Source organism: Microcebus murinus, chromosome 2 (assembly GCF_040939455.1).
Source record: "Microcebus murinus isolate Inina chromosome 2, M.murinus_Inina_mat1.0, whole genome shotgun sequence".
Classification (NCBI taxonomy): Eukaryota; Metazoa; Chordata; class Mammalia; order Primates; family Cheirogaleidae; genus Microcebus; species Microcebus murinus.
In genome coordinates, this window is record NC_134105.1 from 27,906,596 (window position 1) to 27,912,595 (window position 6,000).

Sequence of the window (6,000 nt, forward strand, 5' to 3'; positions counted from 1 at the left end):
ATCATGTATCTTTTCCTCTTAATGATTCACAACAATGAAGGCGGGAGGGAGACCTTGCAATTTAAAGAAACCCTTAGGGAACCCTGTTGTAAGGCAAATACTCTCCCCTTGGTTGAGCTCTTTGTAAGTTTAGTGTGTTTTTTAAAAACTAAAAACTCAGTGCAGATATACAGAACTCCTAATTTTTCCCTCCTCAACCCCTTCCTTCCCACCTCAAATTCTATTGTCTGGTCCTCAACACGGGATAGGAGTTCTGGGAGAAGCCAGATCCTGTGTGAACGTCCAAATGAGCCACTGAGGGCCGTGCTGTTGAGGGTCAAAATGGCAAATGGGTACCTGAGAAGGGAGGGGTTTTGTTTTTGTTTTTTAGTTTGCCCACGAATCCACAGCACTGCTCCTAGGTCACTGCACTGGTGACCAAGCGCCCAGAGAAAAGGTGCCATGGCAAGACCACAGGCTCAGGGATTCAGACCTGGGCTGCAGGGAGCGGGAGAGAGGGTCCCAGTGAGTGCAATCCCACTTCACAGCTTCCCCTGTCTCCCACCCGGCCCTCCTCCTCCAGCCCCCAACAGCCCTGCCTGTTCCCTGGGGCTTTCTCCTACTTGTTCTCTGCATCCATGGCCGGGGGTACATGGGCAGCCATCACTGGTGACAAAGGCAGTTGAGGGGGTGAAGTGGTTCCACCAATTGTCATTATCGAAGCTCTGAGGCTAAAATCTGAGCAATCAGACCTGTACCCCTCCCCATTATGGAAGATTTCCCCTTCTCCTGCATACCAGGAGCCCTTTGTCTGTAGCTTTCCCTCCCCTACCCCACCTTTTTGGCCCCAGCACCTTTTTGTTTATACTTAGCATCACAGTTGTGTACAGCAATGGTCTGTACCCAAGTGGAACATCCCTAGGGCGTAGGAGTGTGCTTGCCCCTCCCTTCCCTACTTTCTGTACAATACCCACACCCATCGCCACCTTTTGTTATTTGGTGTATTTTCAGTGCACAACACAATCACCTGTGTAGATTACACAACCGATGAAACAAATATGATCAGACTTCACCCCATCACCAAGCAAGAATCTCCCAGTGAGGCTGGGTGCCATTCTTGCAGACAGTTCCCCAGGCGACTCTGGTATAACCTCTAGGTTAAGAACCTCTGCTATAGGGACTGCTGGGCACAGACAGAAAGAAAGAGGAAGATGCAGAGAGAAAACAAATGTGTAAAACTAACGAGATTGAAATTTTTGTTAATCTTGCATGTGCCTGACTTGAATTCCTGTACCTGTCCTTGATCAGGTACAAGCTCTGCTGCCTCTCTCGCTCCTTGACCACTCGGCCTCTACGAAGCTCAGAGAATGTTTTTTAAAGACACAAATCAGAGCATGTCCTTGCCCTGCTAAAACCATCCAGTGGTTTCCAGTGCATTTAGAATAAAATATTCCCGACCACGGCACACGGTGCTCCTCTCAGCTGGCCCCCGCCCCTGCCCTCAGCTCCAGTACACACCTCTGTGCCCCTTTCTGACTGTGCTCCGGGCACACCAGCCGAGCCGTCCCGTGACCTGCTGTTCCTCGTGCTCTGTGCTGTTCCTTATGCCACAAGAGATCCTAGAGGATTTGTCTTACAATGTTCTGCCCCAGTTATTTACGTCATTGGCTCCTTCTTGTATTTCTGATATCAGCTCAAATGTCACCTTCTCAAATGGACCTACTAATGTACAGTGGCAGGTGTCCCACTCACACTGTCACATGGCCCTGCTTTCCTGCTTCCACGGCACTTCCCACGCTCTGAAATTATCTTGCTCATTCACCTGTTACTTGTCTACTACTGTCTGTCTTCCACCCGTCGAAAGGCGAACTCTGGAGACCAGAGCTCTTCTTTGTCACATCCATTGCTCTATTCCATTTGTAGCCTTGTTCAACTCCTGGCACATGGTAGGGGCTGAATAAAGTGTTTGTTGAATGAATGACTGACTTCATTCTTATTGGTAAATACGACCTACTTTCTAATAATTCATTCAGTAAAACTTCCAGGAACTTGTAGCAAAATTAGACATTGTTCATATTTAAAATGCAAAAGAGAAGAAATATAATTTTATTAATTTGAAGCATGTACTTGTTAACCAAAATTTCTAAGTAGAAGTTCGAACTATGTTACTTTAATTACTAGACAAACTTATCTATAATTAGTACATCAATCAGATGCAAATGAAACTGCCAATGTCCTTGAATGTATGTTATCCCCTTAAGTGGTTGCAACATTCTCCACCCTCACCATGTAATTTTGTTTATAGGGCTATTTTGTTTCAGAGTCTCTTAATTCATCAACAGTATAAAAATAAATATCAGTCTTTCACTAGCGGAATTATCACGCATCCCATATCACTGGAAACCTAGTTATTAAGTGGTGCAATCATCTCTGGCTATATGACAAATGTTAAGATAGATTAGTCACAAGCCTGAATTGCACTTGAGAAACATAAAGCTGTTTTGAGGCCATCATTTTATTGTTGAAAACTTCCAGCACCTTCTTTAGACATTGGTGATATCATTGAGAATGACTTGTTAAGCCACAGTCTCCATAAGGAGGCAATCACCAAGGAGGAGATAACCTTCTGACATAGCAGTTAAAGATCAGCTCTCACCAACTGGAACAAGCCTCCCTAGCCCTGGAGGTCCAGGGATTAACTAAACATAATCCTTAGAGCTTGCAGACTTCCAAACATAGAGGAGTAAGCAGTGGACCAAATAGAGAAATGTGATTTCCCAAAAGGGTCCAAATCAGGGCGGGGTGGTGGTGGGCACCAAAGAGAAGCATATTGAAGAGATATTTGTACATTCATAGAAGCATTATTCATAACAGGCAAAAGGAAGACAACCAAAATGTCCATCCATGGATGGATGGATAAACAAAATGTGGTATATCCATACACTAGAATATTATTCAGCCTTAAAAAGCAAAGAGATTCTGTCACATGCTACAACATGGATGAACCTTGATGACATTATGCTAAGTGAAAAAAGACAGTCACAAAAAGGCAAACACTATATGATTCCACTTCTATGAGGCACCTACAGTGGTTAAATTCACAGAAACATAAAGTAGAATGGTGGTTGCTAAGTGCTGGAGAAAAAGGAAAATGAGTTGTTTAATGGGTATAGAGTTTCAGTTTTGCAAGATGAAAATTTCTAGAGATCCTCTGCACAAAAATGTGAATATACTTAACACTACTGAATTCACACTTAGAAAAAGTAAAGATAGTAAATTTCATGTTATGGGTTTTTTACAATTAGAGATTTAAAACATTAAAAATAACTAAGGAATAATTTTAAATATCAGGAAAACCAACTATAACCAAAATTCATAGGATTGCCACTATCGTGTACTATCATAAAACAAGTTAGACTTTCCAATTCCCAAAGGAAATGTTTGTATATTTGGTTCCTCTCAATATTCTAGTTACGACAACTTTTCTCAACTTAATGGTTTGGTTTCATAATTGATAGTGTTTGTTCCCATTAGGGGTCCCCAAGTGCTATTGGTGAAGCTTAGAAATGTTGTGTTGGTATTTATTCTTTTGTCTCCAAGTAAATTCTTGATTTTTAAAAATAAAAATAAAATGTAATAGCATTAGAACCCATGAAAAGAAAATCTTACCCATCATCTCTCTTCCAAACAACTATTCCCCATACCAACTATACCCTTCTAGTTCGTCATTGTATGCAAACCATTTTTTCTGTATTTCATTTTTCATTTGCCATGACTCTATAGACAGCTTTCCAAGTTTTACATTTTCAGTAAAATTATCATCTTTAATAGTTGTATAATATTCCATGGAGTTGATGACTATAAGGTGTTTAGCCATGGCCTTATTTTTGAACAGTCATTTCTATTCTTTTAATACAGATAAAATAGCTTTGGATATTCAAACCACTCTTGATACACTCAGTGTTTTTAATGCCTGCTGTTAGAGACACAAACTATGAGATACTCATAGTGCTGAAAGGCTGTGGGATCAAATAGCCTTGTTCCTCAAAGACGCAGAACCTGCACACTGAACACTCGGTCAAATTTTCCTGTGGCTAGTTCCTGAGCCCACACAATGCCAAGTCAGCTGTGGAGCTATGGGCAATTTTGTTTAAACATGTCTGTGCTGGTCACCCAAATGGCAGCAACAGTGACACGCTTCTGTTTAAATCACACATATAACAACATTTGAGTGCTTCAGTGAGTAAATTCCTCAACTTTCCTGGGTTCTGGGTAACTTTTGAAGCTAGAGGATCCATTTGAAGGAGAATGCTTACTTGGCTATTTGTTTTGATATTAATAGTATATTTTGTTCATCTGTTATGAGGTTTTAGTCCATGCTATTCCCCTCTGAGCACACTTCCTGATTTCAAAGCTTATTGCAAAGCTACAGTAATCAAAACAGTGTTGCACTGGCATAAAGATAGACATGTAGATAAATAGAATAGAATAGACAACCCAGAAATAAACCCTCATATGAATCATATAATTCTTGATGAGCGTGCCAAGACTATTAAATGGGAAAAGCACAATCTTTTCAACAAACGATGTTGTGTATTTTGCATTGAATATCCACATGCAAAAAAATGAACTTGGACCCTATCTTACACCATATAAAAAATTAACTCAAAATGGATCAAGGGTCTGAATGTAAGAGCTAAAACTATAAAACTCTTAGAAGAAAACATAGGGGAAAAGCTTCATGACATTAGATTTGGCAATGATTTCTTGGATAGACACTAAAATCACAGGCAACAAGAAAAACAATTAATGAATTGAAATTCATTAAGATTTAAAACTTCTGTGCATGAAAGGACACAGCCAACAGAGTGAAAGGCAACTCACAGAATAGGGGAAAAATATTTGCAAATTATATGTCTGATAAGAGATGAATATCTAGAATATATAAAAAACTCATAATTCAAGAACAACAAAAGAACTGAACCTGATTAAAATGTGGGCAAAAGACTTTAATAAACATTTTTTTAAAGAAAATAAACAAATGGCCAATAAACATGTGTACAATAAGCAACATCACTAATCATTAGGAAAAAGCAGGTGGAAAATCACAGTGAGATACCACCTCATACCCATCAGAATGGATACTATGAAAAAAACCAAAAAACAAAAACTCAGAAAATAACAAGTGTTGGTGGTGATGTGGAAAAATCATGCATTGGTGGTGGGAATGTAAAATGATGCAGCTGCTATAGAAAACAAGATAGTCGTTCCTCAAAATATTAAATTAAACATGGCATTATCATATGATCCAGCAATTACACTTCTGAGTATATAATCAAAAGAATTGAAAGCAGGGTCTTGCACAGATATTTGTACATCCATATTCATAGCAGCATTATTCCCAATAGCTAAAAGGTAGAAGTAAACTAAGTGTTCATCAACAAATGAATGGATAAAATGTGGTATATATCTACAATGGAAAATTATTTAGTCTTCATAAGGAAGGAAATTCTGACATATGCTACAGGATGGATGAACCTTAAGGATATATGCTAAGGGAAATAAAGCAGTCACAAAAAGTACAAATACTATATGATTCTACTTGTATGAGGTACCTAGAGTAGTTCAATGTATAGAGACAGAAAGTAGAATGATGGTGGAGGCTGGGGGTAGGAGGAAATGAGAGGTTGTTCAATGGATACAGAGTTCTAGTTTTGCAAGATGAAAGGAGTTATGTGGATAGATGGTGGTGATGGTTGTACAACAACGTGAACATACTTAAACCACTGAACAGTATACTTAAAAATGTTAAAATGATACATTTTGTTATGTGTGTTTTATCCCAATCTAAAAAAAAAATAGTTTCTTTTCCCATTACCCATATCAAGCATGGATCCCCTCCGAGCCTAGAACAGCACCTTATGTTTAGCGTGCAGCAATAGATGTGGATGTGAATGAATGACCAGTACCCAGAGTTGGAAAAAGGCACCTTCGAAGCCATTTGGTGGGACAGTCTACTCA